This window comes from Dipodomys merriami, unplaced genomic scaffold (genome assembly GCF_024711535.1).
Source record: "Dipodomys merriami isolate MVZ:Mamm:240054 unplaced genomic scaffold, mDipMer1.0.p SCAF_3, whole genome shotgun sequence".
Classification (NCBI taxonomy): domain Eukaryota; kingdom Metazoa; phylum Chordata; class Mammalia; order Rodentia; family Heteromyidae; genus Dipodomys; species Dipodomys merriami.
In genome coordinates this window covers 10,263,194-10,280,824 of record NW_027204492.1, presented here as the reverse complement: position 1 = coordinate 10,280,824, position 17,631 = coordinate 10,263,194, and positions in this window count along the sequence as shown.

Here is a 17,631-nt window from a genome sequence, read left to right as displayed (position 1 = left end):
GGTCAAAACAGTCAATCAAACACTTAAGGTCTACAGCCCCTATCTGCTGTTCATTCTACATTACTGGAGTTTCATATTCAATTTTGATTGCTGAATGGCTGGGCTATGGTAGATATAGAAAGCCAGCACTTACTCAACGCATGTCACTCAGCCTTTGGGTAGAAGAAACTTTCAGCTGGTGGATTGACTGAGTTTGTTTCTTTGCCCTTTTGTGGCCTGAGGTTTTCTGGGCCTGTGTTGGCAGTTGAAATTGTAGTACTGCCTACATTTGAGGTAGCTACTGATCTTGGGTTTCTTTGACTTTCCTCATCTGATTTGTTATAGTTCTTTCTGGCTTCTTTGGTGAGCAAAGAGGGCCCCTGTGGAATGTTGCTCTATACCCCTTGTATATAAATTCTGTCTTACTGGACTAACTTGATCTCCTGCACCCTGGCTGTCAGCACCCTGCATCACTTCTTCCTGTACAAGAGGATTGAGATGTTTTGGTCCATGTCCAGCAGCTAATCCATATATAGTAAGATGGGAATCTTTGTCCCTTTCAGGACTGATGTTGGGCCTGACTTGGAGATGTATTCCCCAATTCCTCCCAGTTATTGTGAGTTATAGTTCTGTGAGTGATTGCCTGATGGACCCTAGGAGTTGGATAGCATGTATAATGTATATTTTCAGCTGCATTTTTGTAATCTTAAACTGGAAATCGACAGAGATCTGTTACATTTGCTGTATCTACATCTTCTTCCATTAGTTACGTCAAACTTCACAATGTCTCATGTGTGATACAAAAGTACTCTGTGTCCACCTTTCTTTTATGGAAATCTAGTATTATTTATACTAGATATACTGTCTTGTTGATGTCATGTTTGTTGATGAAACCATATCTGTTGCTTAAACTGAACCACTTTAGCATTCCCAATATTTACATCATCTTGCTATTGTCTCCATCAACAAAGTATGCTACTATTAGGCCAATCCAGGCTACTTCCTCCTGTGACATTGTCTCTGGAGCTGGACTTTGTGAATAAAAAGCTAGGAGAGAAATGGTGTGTGTGTGTGTGTGTGTGTGTGTGTGTGTGTGTGTGTGTGTGTGTCTGTGTCTGGGCATACTACTCAGTGCTTGTTTTGGTATATGTAGATATGACTGGATGGATTGTGATTGCAATCAGTTCAACTGAGGGCTGTTCAAAGCTGTCTGGAGTTAGTACTCTGCATTTGCTACTGATAAAATTTGCATATCAATTTTGACTACCCACAAGATATAATATGTAATAGCTTGATACTGACTAGAAGCTTTCCTGATAATACAGTTAGAAATACATTTTTACTCTGACACAGTTTACTAGAGAGATGAAGAGATCACATGGAAATAATTAGCAACACAAGACATTTTAGGCAGAAAATTCCAACACTTTAAATTCATAACAGTATCAATAAGGTAGTTATGAATTTATTGTAGTAGTACAGTATGATAATTTCATATAGTTGAGATTTGATCCCATGTCTTTACATTTCTTAATGGTCCCATGTAAGGTAAATTAAAAATTTTGTGATTGATTTATATAAACTGTATGGTAGTAAATGATTAAGAAAATGATTTGTATTTTATGCATTAACAATATACTTAGTTTTTGTTAATATTTTTTCTATTTTAGGCTTCACAATTCATTTGTTTTTGTTCAAATTGTCACAAATCTCATAAACATAAATTCACATATAAGCATACACATTCAGTTCTAACCTGTATTCTTCAAAGACCAACTTTAAATAGGAAAACTAAATAATAATAGTAGAATCACATTGGCATAACTACATCTAATAATCATCAATTATATATCCTATGAAGATCTAAGCTCAAAGGCTTCAAATGTAAGTGAAAAATATGAGGACATAAATTATAATTATTGTGATTTAATCAGTATTGCTGTGTGTATCTTTCAAAATATCACCATGACCACCAACAATACGAATACTTTTTACAGGTTTACAAAAATATTAAATTGAATAATTCATTTCATTTCAGATTTTAGGAGTTGTCTTTTTTGGATTCATCATTTTAAAATTACTAACATCTATAAATGAATGTACATTGAAATATAGTTTATATTGGTGGAACTTCCATCTCATTCCTGTCCTCCTGAACAAAACATTTTTTTCTCTTTCTTTCCCTTTTTATTGTCAAGGTGATGTACAGTTACATGTACAGTTACATAAGTAAGTTAATGAGTACTTTTTTTTTTTTTTTGCCAGTCGTGGGTCCTGAACTCTGGGCCTGGGCGCTATCCCTCAGCTCTTCAGCTCAAGGCTAGCGCTCTACCACTTGAGCCACAGTGCCACTTCTGGCTTTTTCTGCTTATGTAGTGCTGAGGAATCGAACCCAGGGCCTCATGCATGCAAGGTAAGCACTCTACCACTGAGCCATCTTCCCAGCCCATTGAGTACATTTTTTGAGCAGTGTTATCCCATCCTTTGTTTCTTCCTGCTTTCTGTCCCCCACAACTCCCTTTGCCCCCAAGTTGTAAAGTTCATTTCCAACATAGTGGGTTGTATCACTGTTACATTGGTTTACCTTTTGTCCTTTGTCTTATCATTTCTGTAACACATTTTTGGGTTTTTGAAATAGAGTCTTTTAAAAACTGTAAAACAGTACATCTGAATAAGTATCCTAGTATCTTCCAAGAGTGAACAATACTGTCTAAAATGATACTAAGAGCCCAATTTGAGTACATGATATTTGAATATAACCAATTGAAATTATTCTTATTGATTCCTTATTTTATGTCTTTGGCTCAGCAGAAACCTCTTTAAATTGGTGCCTGAGTATATCTGAAACACAAGCTCAGTAATCTTTGACAGTTACCTTAATTTTTGGTATGAAAAAAATACATTATCCCATTTTGAAGATGAATAGTCACATTCTGTACATGCTTTATTCACTTTACATGAATGTAATATTGAAGTTATTCAAACAGTACTTTATTTATGAATATTTGTGTTTTACCCAAATTTTTGGTGTTATAAATAATGCTGCGTGAATAGCTTTATAGAATCCCCCCCGCCATATTTTGCCAATGTATCTTTTATAGAAGTATGAGTTCATGGTCAAAGTGTGCATTAATACACAATTTTAGGCACAATCTTTTATTTTTAAGGAGCTTCTAGCAAATTGTAAGCCATTTGTTATCTGGCTGTCCATATTGTTAAAATACATTTTCTTATGATAAATGAATAGTTCTACTCCTGGTTCTAGTGCAAATAGGGTAAAAACAGGTTAATCGGTCTTCCCTGACAGTCAATTTGACTGTTGTTGTATAGAAGATATACTCACTGGCTTTGTTTATGAAAAACTCTATACGATCACCCTAATAAAGTTGACCTTGACAGTGAAGTTTTCCTTTAATTATCCTGAGGGACTTATGAAAAAAACTCTTTTGGTATATTGCTATCATATAATCCAGATAGCATGAATTGTGTGTGTTCTGTTTATTCATGCAAGTATTCTTCTAGTAACAAATTAACAGGTCTGTATAAGAGTTTTAGCATTGGTGAAACTTTTTGTACACCTATTTATCCTATTTCATACCATTCTAAAGCATAAAAGTTGAAGAGACTGAAGCCAGATTATTTGAATATTTTGTCACTGTCCACCTGATAAGCAGCAAAAGCAGAAGAAGAACCTTTGAGTCTGAGGATATTCAATGTCTACTTCTCCAGGTGAAAAAAAAAATCCAATTCCTTAACTCCTTTTTCAGGCACCCTGGTTAAAATTCTTTCTATAGAAACCTTAAAGATCAAAACTTGTCAAGCACAGAAAGTAAAAAGAATAATATTTCAATATTTTTCACATTAGTTATACTGATATGCAACTTATTATAGGTTTGGATAGACAAAATTATTCATGTCATATCATTCATGACATGTTATTCACATTCATGTCATGTGGCTATATACTTCTGTAGAAAGAATTTCAAGTAATTATAATAATTGCTAAAGTTTTTGAAGAAATATGTATGAATGTTATGTTCAGTACTTTTTTTTGTCGGTTGTCGGGCTTGAAATCTGGGCCTGGGCACTGTCCCTCAGCTCTTCAGCTCAAGGAGAGCATGCTATCACTTGAGCCACAGCACCACTTCTGGTTTCCTGGTGGTTTATTGGAGATAAGAGTCTCACGGACTTTTCCTGCTGGGACTGGCTTTGAAGCATGATCCTCAGATCTCAATATCCTGCATCCTGATTAGGTAGGATTACAGGAGTGAGGCCCCTGGGTGCCTGGCTGTTGAGGACATTTATATTCAGGATGTGAATTGAGTTTCAACAATCATGTGTGTGTGTGTGTGTGTGTGTGTGTGTGTGTGTGTGTGTATACACACACACACACACACACACATATGTATGTATATACAAATTATATATATATATATATATATATGAAAGCTACTATTGTCCTATTTTTACATGCAAGTTAAGGAAATAGAGATGGTTTGTAGAAAATTCAGTGTGTGTATTTTCTGTTGATGAGCGGAGACAAAGTCCCATAGGCAGTTTCTATGCAAATTAAAGAATAGAACATTTTAGGAACTTAAAAGTGAACTTTACTAATCTCCTCTCACTTAACTTCCCTGCCTCAGCTCTTCCTAGCCCCACCATGGGCGTTACCTTGATTATTCTACTTAATTCATCAAATACATATTTACTGAATTAATTTCTGTATATGTCAGCATTAGAAAGTTACTTTCTCTGCATCCATACAACTTTTGGCAAAAAAAAGCGCCTAAGGTTGCTGGGCACTGGTGGCTCACACCTGTAATCCTAGCTAGCTACTCAGGAGGCTGAGATCTGAAGACTGCGGTTCAAAGCCAACCCCGGGCAGGAAAGTCTGTGAGACTCTTATCTCCAATAAAGCACTCAGAAAACCAGAAGTGGCGCTGTGGCTCAAGGGGTAGAGCACTCGCCTTCAGCTGAATTGCTGAGGGACAGCACCCAGGCCCAGAGTTCAAGCCCCACGACCAACAAACAAACAAACAAACATAAAAAAAAAACACCTAAGGTTTTATTTATAACATTTGTCAAAGTTCAGAATGGCTATCATTAAAGGGAACCAAAAAACCATGCTGACAATGATGCAGGAGGGGGCCATAAGAGGTGGAGGGCAGGGGTGGGGGGGTGGGGGGGTGGGGGAGGATGGACTCCTTATATACAATTGGTGGGAATGGAAACAGGTGCAACCACTATGGAATCCAGTATGGAAGTTTCTCAGAAACTAAAATTAGATTTATCATATAGCTTTACCATACCACTCTTGGGCATACCCATACACATACACATACACATATTATGGGTACACACACACACACACACACACACACACACACACACACACACATACACACACACATACACACACACACACATATAAAATACTGTAGTAGGAAGACCCCTACTCAGGCAGGCAAGCCCACCTAGTTGTCCGGAGTGAAAGAGCCCACTGTTAACAAAGAAGCAACTTTATTGAGAAGGTTCCTACACTGAGTGGTATGGCAGCATCACAGGCTCGGGAGCTGATACTGAGACCCTGAGCAGCCCCCATTCTTTGGTTTTTAAAGGCAAAATCCATGAGTTTGAGTCTGGTCATGAGCAGATGACCAATGGGATCTTACCACACAAAGGATCATATGGTCATACCAGACCACACACAGGTGGCCAATAGGCGGAGTTTACCGTATGCATGTGCAAAAGGCAGGGTTTACCATAAGTACGTGGTGTTGCCAGTTGGAGCCAGATTACAACCTTTCTGTTTTATGGGTCAGTCTTTAACTCAACAATCAAGGTGGGTTAGGTTGTTAAGGGGAGGGGGACCTAGAGGCATACTTTCCATTCCAGGAACTGGGCTGGTTGGGGCCAAGGTCTAGTTAACCTTTTTTAAAGGCTTTTTCTAAAATCCCTAAAACAAAGTCAAAGCCTGGAAAGAAGCTGTACCAGCTCAAGTCTCCTCTCAGGGCCTACTTTAATACATATATGGATAAATAATATCAAAATGCATTGTGTCTGTAACGACGATGCCTTATGGAAAGTCACTGGAAGCCATTGAATTCTAGTTGAATGAAAGCAAATGGGGGAAGATAGAGCAATAGAGTGGCTAAATCTAATTACATTGTAATACGTGTATGTGTTAAATATCATAGTGAAATCACTTTGTGCAAGTCATATAGATTACAAAATGAATGACAGGAATGTCAAACTGGTCCTATTTGGAGGTTGCTACCAGTGAAAAGGGGAGGGGAGGCCTGGTCCACAGAGATGGTGAAAGAGGGAGAATATAGTCAAAGTTCTTTATATATATGTACAAAAATTAGAACAAGTAATCCTATTGAGAATGTTTTCAGAAGCTAGGAAGGTGAGGATAGATAGAAAGTGGAGACATTATACGCATGTGTGTTGTCACAGTGAACCTCACTTGTACATCTACTTAGGAAGGTGTAATACAAAGACCAGTTTAGATAAAGAGTACAACTGGATTGTTAAGGAAACTCCTTTTCCCTTCACAATATTAGCAGCAAAATACAGGCTGATTACATGTTTGCTAAGGAAATAGCTTTTCTGGTGTTTGTGTGAGTTCATAATTCTTCATCTCCCTCACTGTAATCTGAACATTCTGTATACTAATTTTGTCATATGCCAATCCTTCTCTTTTAGATTTTTACTGCATTCCAATGAAATGTTTTTAGGTCATTTGCATAGCAAAAGCAGCATCCTTCTGATTTAAAGAACAAGGTAAAAAGAAGAAATGTGTCCACAATGGCACTCTACTAAGTACAAAAGACATTCTGTGCCACGTGTGGTTTGCAGTCTGAAAAGATCCTTCCTACTCACCAGCCACATTTAGATTTTTTTCATAAATACTTGACTTTCACTTGCTAATCATGTTCCTGGAGATCAAGTAACACAATTTGGGGAGTAGAGACCCTGTTGTCCTTGGATCCTATCTGGGCCCTATGACATTGTATTTGGCCCATGAAAAACGTTTTATTTTGTCACTAAGAATTTTATGTTTATTGCAGCATTATTTACCATAGCTAAGCTATGGAACCAACCCAGATGCCCCTCAGTAGACGAGTGGATCAAGAAATTGTGGTATATATACACAATGGAATTCTATGCCTCCATCAGAAAGAATGACATTACCCCAATTGTTAGGAAATGGAAAGACTTGGAAAAAATTATATTAAGTAAAGTAAGCCAGTCTCAAAGAAACATAGGTCCCATGGTTTCCCTTATTTGCAATAACTAGTAGATGTCTGAGACAAGCAGAAATGGTCAGATAAGATGATGTTAGGCAAAATGAACTCCAAGATAAGGATTCAAATGGTTTTTCTTTCTTGCTATTGTTTCTAACATATTTATAAGATGATTTCTTTGTTGTTTTGTATATCCCTCCCCCAAGGTATAACCCTGTTTTCACTGTATTTGATGTTGGTATAATTTGTGGAGGGGAAGGGGAAAAAAACCAATTGTTTAAATAGGGATACAGGTGGACCCATTGTAACAATGAGATGTACAAGATGTTATGTCCAAAAATGAACTTTACAACTTTGGTGAAGGGGTGGGGGAGATGGGAATGCAGGGATTGGAAGGGGAAACAAAGGAGGAGGCTACAATGCTTGATAAGAAATGTACTCATTATCTTGCTCATGTAATTGTAACCCCTCTGTACAGTATTTTCACAATAAAAAAACTTATTATTAAAAAAATTAACTACTGCGTTTTGATTTTAACTTCCTGAAGACAGAAATACAAGTTTCTCACAGGATGGATGAGAGATATTTCTTTGACAGTAATAATGAGAATGTAAAAAACTTTCTGAAATTACATATCCTTTTTAGTTGCAGTTAAAACTGTGATAGATTCTATGCCTTCCTATGCCCTTTATATAAAACAAAGCAGTTGCAAAATAGATTTAGGTGGTTATTCATCCTGTTTCCTTTTGCTGTATAAACAAGAAGATGCCTCACAACATCCCTTGCAGTTATTTTTGGAATGTAACTGGGAGTGGGCAATAGGATGTATGCAGAACTGAAATGTACTGGAACTTACCATAAAACTGTTGTGTTCATCCATGATTTTCCTTTGACTTCCTTGTGGTCACAAAGACAAATGCTTGAAATAGCACAAGATGGTAGAATCATCCATGGAAGAAAAGCTGCCTCCAATCAACATATATCTATGACTTAAAAAAAAAAAAAAACAGTTCTGGGCTTGAAGTCACGGTCCGAGCACTGTCCCTGGACAAGGCTACCACTCTATCATTTGAGCCACATTTCCACTTCTGGCTTTTTTGATGGTTAATTGGAGGTAAGAGTATCATACTAAGTCAAAGTTATATTCATGATTATGCTTTTGGAGCCAGCTAACAAGTGTTACCCTGATGAATATAAAACAAATATCCAGAGAAATGTTTTACATAGTCCATATAAATTACAGATAAGGCTTTTCTAAAATAAATTTCTTTCTCAAGTGCTCATTGTCACTGCAAACCCTTTATCATATCTTTGATAATTTTCACTATGAAACAGAGGCTGAAATATGTTTAAGCACATGGCTAATAACTTTTAGAGAGGGACCAAATTCAAACTCATGTCTGACTGTAAAGCCCCTGATTTCTACTATTGCAGTCCATTGACATCATGAGGTCATGTGGGAAAGTGGTTGCTGTTGTTGCGGTCTAAGATTGAATTGGTTCTACAGATTGGAAAATAGTCTGCCTTTTGTGAATGATAAGCTCAACTGTAGAACTGGGCTTCCTAAAAGGAGGTGCACACTCATAGTAGTTACTCACAATCTTCATTGTGGAAGTTACAGGGATAGGAAAAGGTTTTGTTCTATTAACAACCCAGCATTTTTCTGACCTACAAACTGTATTTCAAAGATTTCATTTTCAGATAGTATCTGAGATGTGGTACTCTTTTAGGTCTGACTTGTGAGGTCATCTCCAAGTATTCAACTATACTTTGATTTCTGTTTCTACTCTTTGAAAAAGGTAAAGGTCTTACATACATAACTCCTGCTGGGATAAACTAAAGAAAGAAAGCTAAAGGGATGATTTTTCTTTAGAAAAAGGAACACATTATGCAACCTTATTTCTTTGTTATGAAACCATGAAATCTTTGAAGGTTAATAAAATTTCATATCCTTGTCATATACCTATATCTATATCTATGTCTCATCTCTCTCTCTCTCTCTCTCTGTCTCTGTTTCTGTCTCTGTCTCTGTCTCTGTCTCTGTCTCTGTCTCTGTCTCTGTCTCTGTCTCTGTCTCTCTCTCTCTCTCTCTCTCTCTCTCTCTCTCTCTCTCTCTCTCTCTCTCTCTCTCTCTCTCTCTCTCTGTATGTTTGTGCCTTTCCTGTGACTTTAACTCTGGGATTGTGTGTTGTCTCTGAGCTTTTTTCACACAAAGCTAGCACTCTGTTACTTTGAGTTTTGGTAGTTAATTGCAGCAAGCTTTTGAACTTCAATTCTCTAATCCCAGCCTCTTGAGTAGGTAGGATTACATATAGGTGTGAGCTACTGGTGCCCAGTCAAAGTACAAATATCTTTTATGCCTGAGTTTTTTCATGTAAAATGCATACTAAATTACTTTATTAAAGTGCTTCATTTATTTATTTATCAATCAAATACTCATTGTTCATTCCTAGCCCCTAATAGTGATGCTATATTAATTTGCTAGAGGCAAATAACAAAGTACAACAAAATAAGTGGCTTATAACCATAGAGATTTATTCTTTCACTGCAGGCCAAAATGTGGCTTCTTTGTTTCTTGTGATTGATTTACTATTATATAACACTCCTAGTATGACAACTTCCAGTAGTGTGGAAGCTGACCAAATCATGTGCTTTTAGCTTTTATTTAGGAATGATTTATTTAGGGATGATGAATTATATCATTGGCCACTGGTGATCAGTTTAGCTTTTATCTTCTTTTGTTTCTCTGGAGGCTAGAATAATTTGGCTGAGAGTCATGGAAGACACCTATCATTCTGGAGAGTATAGGGTTTTAGAAAATAGGTACTAGGAAACAGGATGAAATATATGTATAAATATCTATTACTTATGTATAAAAATATTTCAAAAATATGTAAAAATATTTCATATTGTAACACATTATCATTTATATATCTTTTGGAGGTTATACTCATTTTTGTTCTTTTTTTTTCTTTTTTAGAGTGCTGAGGACTGAGCTCAGGGACTTGCTCTTGCCAGGAAAGTGCTCTCTACTGAGCTAAATCCCCAGCCCCCTGGTCGTACTTGTTTTTGAACTCAGGGCCTTCTTTTTGCTAGGCAGGAAGTCTACCACTCCCCACCCAAAGAATATCATCAGGTCTTTTTTTGTTTTGCTTTTGTGATAAGCTCTCATGCATTTGTGTGGGCCAGCCCAAACCACAATTTACATTTCCTGAATGTACCAATTACAAGCATGTACTACAACATCTGGTTTGTTAATTAAGAAGAGGTCTTGCTAATTTTTTTGTGCCAGGCTAGCTTGAAATTGCAAGACTTCCTATCTTTATCTCCTGAGTTGCTGGTATTTATAGATATGAGCCACCACAAATGGCTATCACTTGTATGTCTTCTCTCTTGCAGTATTCCTAGTGATCAGACCAGTTTCTGGAACATAGTGTGAACTCAATACATGATAATGAGTGAATAAATAAATAAAGGGAATTATCTAGAACATGTCTTAAAGTAGCATCTTGACTGGCTGATTTGTCTTACTTTCTTTTTCTGAGAAGAATCAGGAAGACACAATAATATTGAGACCTAGCAGTAACTTAGAGTGATGAGTGAGACTCCTTGCAGTGTACCAATTTAGAAGATTGAAATTAAGGCTGCTAAGTAATTAAGGTTCAAATAAAAGGTTGTAGGCCCTTCTGTGTTGGGCAGATATTGTTCTGTCAGGAAGAGAAGAAATAGAATTTGGCTGCCAGGACTCATTTGTGTAAGGCTATTCTTCTTTTTTTCCTTTTGGTCTTTCTTCATAAGTTAAAAACCTATACTGCAGCAAACCCTGCAATTTTCACAGCATGATAGGAGGAAATGCATTGCAAAAAAGCTTTGCAGTACAACACAATGGGAGGGGTTCCCTTTACTGCGTGATTGCTCTTTCATTCCACTATCAGACAATGGCACAATTACAAGCAATTACTTATTAGATGTTTGAAAACTATTGTAAAAAACTGGCACCATTTGCCAAAAGTAATTTAATAAAATTGAGCATAATTGTGCCCTGAAGTGAATTTTTCAGATTTGTGCCACAGTTAGATGACTGTACAGAAATTATTTAGCAAATGACTGAAGAAAAACATATAGGCAAAGTCTCTGCTCAGTTTGTAGAGTCTGAAGGCCAGGGATCTTTAATGATTTAGAGATTTTTGACAAATGAATAGGACGTAAGCTAACATATTTCCTTCATAGAAGGCAAAACAGTATTTTAAAGGAAAATGAGATGTCTTAAGGCTGTTCAATCCATTTAATGTTTTGTCTGATACTTGGAAACATTGATAGATACTAAATATTGATTAATGGTTATCTTCAACTGTTTAGTGTGATAACAAGAAGGAAAATTTTCACCAAACTGATGAGGAAAAGTTACTTCAAATTTGGACAATTTAGAAATGTTTAAAGAAGTAGTCTCTTTACTTTCTCAAACATATAGTAACTACACAAGTGAAAGGACTATTGCTTCATCATGTTACTGAAAGTGATTTATAATTAATAACAGTTGTCTGTAAACTGATGGAATTAAAATATCCTTATTTTATTTACAGATAAATTATGGGTTTAGCACTCATTTCTGGATATTTCATTTTTCTTCATATAAAATTATTATACTTTTCCAATAAATGCTTGTTTGTGAATGGAAAAATCAAGAAATACAAAAAATAAACTGACTTTAAAGCACTTTAATGGAAAAAATAATCATTAACATTGTCAAATATAGTTCTACATATTTTTTTCTCTCTGAAAACATACCAACAGCTGACTGACTAGGTGGATGTATAATTAGCTTGATTAAAAATGAGATTATGGAAGCATAGAATTCCATTGTGTATATATACCACATTTTCTTGATCCATTCATCTACTGAGGGGCATCTGGGTTGGTTCCAGATCTTAGTTATGGTTAAATAATGCTGCAATAAACATAGTTGTGGCTGGTAGCTTTAGTATGGCCTTGTTTGTGGTCACTTGGGTAAATGTCCAGAAGTAGGATTGCTAGATCATTAGGGGAGCTCTATGTTTAGTTTTTTGAGGAACTGCCACACTGCTTTCTAGAGTGGTTGAGCAAAAGAATGAAATCACTGCATTGGTAGGAAATGGAAAGACTTGGGAAAAATCATATTAAGTGAAGTAAGCCAGACCCAAAGAAACATAGATCCCATGGTTTCCCACATTTGTAATAATTAGTATATGTTTAGGATAGTCCTTGAAGGTGAACAGAATAGCTCAATAGCTATGTACATATGACCATATTAAATGATGCTAAATGAAATGAACTCCAAGACATGGAAACAACAGTTTTTTCTTTGTTGTTGTTTTTAATGTACTATGTGTTTTCTTTCTTCTTTTTTTGTAAATAAGTTTTTTATTGTGAAATTACCGTACAGAAGGGTTACAATTACATGAGCAAGGTAATGAGTACATTTCTTTCTCTTTTTTTTTTTTTTTTTGGTCGGTCATGGGCCTGAACTCTGGGCCTGGGCGCTGTCCCTCAGCTCTTCAGCTCAAGGCTAGTGCTCTACCTCTTGAGCCACAGTGCCACTTCCGGCTTTTTTTCTGCATATGTAGTGCTGAGGAATTGAACCCAGGGCCTCATGCATGCAAGGCAAGCACTCTATCACTGAGCCACCTTTCCAGCCAAATGGGTACCTTTCTTATCAAGCATTGTTGCCTCCTCCTTTGTTTGTCCTCTACCAGCCCTCCCCTCCCATCTCCAGGACTACACTACATGTCGTTTTTTGACCTAGCATCTTGTACATCTCATTGTCACAACGGGTCCACCTATATCCTTATTTAAACATGATTTCTTTCTTCTTTTGTGTTTTTCCCCCTATGGTTTATCTATGGTTGTCACTGTATTTGATTTTTCATACCCTGGGTATTGTATATATGTTTATCAGAATTAAGGAAGGGAAGGGGAACAACAACATGATTAGACAAAGGACAAAGGAAGAAGCAATGCAACAGCAACACTCACAAGACAATATATTGGAAATGATCTGTACAGTGTTGGGGGGGATTGGGGAGCGGGAAGGTGGGAGAAAAATGAGGGAGAGTTAACAATTTCAACAAATAATGTACTCACTACCTTACTTATGTAATTGTAACCTCTTTGTACATCACCTTGGCAATAAAATTAAATTAAAAAATGAGACTATACTGTTTAAATTATAAATTTACAAAGAGTATAAATAGATTAACTTGATTTTTAGTAGGAATAATAAAATTAAAAAAGCTGAGGTTTAGCAAAATAATACACAATTATTCTCTAATTTTAAGCACCACAGCAATATGTTACACAGTCCTTATAAGTGATTTTGATTTTTGAAAGTTATTAGCATTAAAACAGATGCACATAGACCCAGTTGTTTCATTTAAATTCTGTATTTAAAAGCATTTAACATTTGCCATTAGTTTGTTGACCCTGACTTATGAATTCCAAGACATACATTTTCATTATTTTTTATTAGTAAGTTTTCTTATTGTGAAAATACCATACAGAGGGGTTACAATTACATGAGCAAGGTAATGAGTACATTGCTTATCAAGCATTGTTGCCTCCTCCTTTATTTCCCCTTCCCATCCCTGCACTCCCATCCCCCCCCAAAGTTGTAAAGTTCGTTTTTGACATAACATCTTGTACATCTCATTGTTACAATGGGTCCACCTGTATCCCTAGTTAAACAATTTGTTTTTTCCCTTCCCCTCCACAAATTATACCAACATCAAATACGGTGAAAACAGGGGTTATACCGTGGGGGAGGGACATACAAAGCAACAAAGAAATCATCTTATAAATATGTTAGAAACAATAGCAAGAAAGAAAAACCATTTGAGTCCTTATCTTGGGGTTCATTTCGCCTAACATCATCTTATCTGACCGTTTCTGTTTGTCTCAGACATATACTAGTTATTGCAAATAAGGCAAACCATGGGACCTATGTTTCTTTGGGCCTGGCTTACTTCACTTACTATGTTTTCCAAGTCTTTCCATTTCCTAATAAATGGGGCAGTGTCATTCTTTCTGATGGAGGCATAGAATTCCATTGTGTATATATACCACAATTTCTTGATCCATTCATCTACTGAGGGGCATCTGGGTTGGTTCCGTATCTTAGCTATGCTAAATAATGCTGCAATAAACATAGTTGTGCTGGTAGCTTCAGTATGGTCTTGTTTGTGATCATTCGGGTAAATGCCCAAAAGTGGGATTGCTGGGTCATAGAGGAGCTCTAAGTGGAGTCTTTTGAGGAATCTCCATACTACTTTACAAAGGGTTGAACAAGTTTACACTCCCACCATCAATGAAGTAAGGTTCCCTTCTGTCCACATCCCCTCCTGGATCTGTTGTTATTAGAGTTCTTGATTATAGCCATTCTAACTGGGGTGAGGCGGAATCTCAATGTTGTTTTGATTTGTATTTCTTTGATGGCTAGGGAGGTTGAGCATTTCTTCATGTGTCTATTGGCCATCCTTCTTTCTTCTTCAGAGAAGTTTCTCTTTAAGTCTTTATCCAACTTATTTATTGGGCAGTTGTTTCTTTGAGGATTTGTTGTTGGGGGATTTAATTTTTTGAGTTCCAGGTATACTTTAGATATGAGACCCTTGTCCGTTGTATGGCTAGTGAAGATCTTCTCCCAATCCAATGGTTTTCTATTGATCTTACTAGCTATGACCTTTGCCATGCAGAAGTTCTGAAATTTCATTCAATTCCATTTGTCTAACCTTTCTTTGATTTGTTGTGTTTCCGGGTCTCTATTAAGAAAATTTTTGCCTATGCCAAGGCGACTTAGGGTTTCTCATTCCATCCTGTAATGTTTTCAGAGTGTCTGCTTTGACTCCGAGGTCTTTGATCCATTTGGAGTTGATTCTGGTACAGGGTGGTATATAAGGATCTAGATTTAGTTTTCTACAGGTGATTAACCAATTTTGCCAGCACCATTTAATGAAGAGGCTGTCTTTCTTCCATTTTATTTTTTGAGCTCCCTTATCGAAGATTAGATGGCTATAGGTCTGTTGGTTCATTTCTGGGTTTTCAATTCTATTCCATTGGTCCTGAGGTCTGTTCTTGTGCCAGTACCAAGCTGTTTTACTTACTATGGCTTTGTAGTAGAGTTTGAAATTTGGTATTGATATTCCTCCAGCACTGTTCTTTTTGTTAAGGATTGTTTATGCTATTTGGGATCTTTTATTGTTCCATATGAATTTTTGGATTGCCTCTTCTATGTCCTTGAAGAATGACGTTGGAATATTGATAGGTATCGCATTGAATTTGTAGATAGCCTTGGGAAGTATTGCCATTTTCACCATGCTGATCCTTCCAATCCAGGAGCAAGGGAGCTTTTTCCACTTTCTAAGTTCTGTTTTGATTTCCTTTTTCAGGTTTTTAGAGTTTTCATCATGGAGGTCCTTCACTTCTTTGGAAGTTAATTCCTAGGTATTTTATTTTTTGTGGGGCTATTACAAATGGAGTTGCTTCCCTGATTTCAGTCACGCTTTTCTCATTGTTACTTTTTCATTATTGTCATATCTGAATAATGGTATTATCAAATCATTTTTTTGTCAGCTGTGGGGCTTGAACTCTGGGCCTGGGTGTTGTCCCTCAGCTATTCAGCTCAAGGCTAGTGCTCTACCATTTGAGTCACAGAACCACTTCCAGTTTTGCTGGTGGTTTATTGGAAATAAGTGTCTCATGGACTTTCCTGACCTGGCTGGCTTTGAACCATGATCCTCAGATCTCAGTCTCCCGAGTAGCTAGGATTACAGGTGTGAGCCACCAGCACCTGGCTCAAATAACTTTTTAAGGTAGACCTCCTGGATCCCTTGAATATGTTCATGTTTATAGAAGACTTAATCTTAAGTGCAGAAATTAGTTAAAAGAAAGAAAATTGTAAGCCATGATTTTTTTCCCTCTCAAGATTGCACACATGACTCATGTTCCTACATTGAATAGTGAACTTCTTTCCACCTTGACTTTCCTATTCATCTTCTGTCTGGCTAGATTTCATCAAGTTTATTTAAAAAAGATTATTTGATCTATGAGATCATAAATAGATCTCAAGTTCTATTCATGAGGAAAGTTGTTATGGAGCATTTTGAGGTCAGAATGATTTACTTCTTTTTCTTTTGGACTTGTTTCTTTCTCCTTTATCTGGATGACTAAAGAATTTTTGAAGGAACTAATGACTTCTAATCTCCAGATTTCAGCTTGAATTTCCTCAGTGTTGTTTCTATATCTTATCAAACTGATTCTGACCAGATGGTGGATATTGAGAAGAATTTCCAGGCTTTCAATTTTTAAACTTCCATTTGTTTAAAATTATATTTAGTTATACAAAATGGTTTCAATTTAGTATGTATACAGTGAACTTTTATCAGTGCATTTTTATCAATGGCTTACTTTCCATCATTCTTCCCCATATCTTTACCAAACTCACTTATCCCTCAAGTTATCTAGTTTATTTGTACATATTCACATTGGTGATATGACCATATTGGCCCACTTTTCCTCCTTCCATTTGTCTGTCCTAACTCCCCTTGTGCTCCACGCACTTCAGACAAGACATGCTTCATATTTATGGTATTAAATTTGTTAAACTGACTGTTAATTTTTAAATGAAATCCACTCCTGTGTATAACAAACCTTAGTGTGATTATGTACATATGTGTGTGGTTGTATAAGACCTACTGTATTCACTAATGTTCCTCATACTGGTACTTGGGCTTAAACTCAAAAGCTTTGTGCTCTTGTTTAGTTTGCTTGAGTACTACTGGTTTTCTACAACTTGAGCCATGCTCCCACTTCTTTTTCGTGGTTAATTGATTTGCTCTCCAGATTTGTATACCATGGCTAGCTCTGAACCAATATCCTCACATCTCAGCCTCTTGAGTGAGAATCCAGTGCCCAGTTAATGACTTCCTTTGGTGTACAGAAATGTTACTGATTGTACATCCTACGACTTTGCTGAAAGTGTCAACAGAGTTTTGTAGAGGAGCCCTTATGTTCCTTTAGGGATAATCTAAGTTCTTCCTTTTGTGTTTGTATTACTACTATTTAACTTTCTTGCCTTATTGCTCTGGCTAAGAATTCAGGAACCATGTTAAGAGAGTAGACATTTCCTCATTTTAGAGGAAAAGCTTTTATTTCCTGTTTGGAATAGTGTTGAAGACAGCCTATCATACATATTCTTTATTATGCTGAGGTATAAATTTTCTATTCCTACTTGTTGTGGGCTTTTATTATAAAAGCACATAGCATTTTGTCAAAATATTTTTCTGCATCTATTAAAATTATTGTGTTTCTAGTATTTGTTGTTGTTTTATACGACATTACATTTTTTGGTCTCTATATATTGAATCATTGTTGA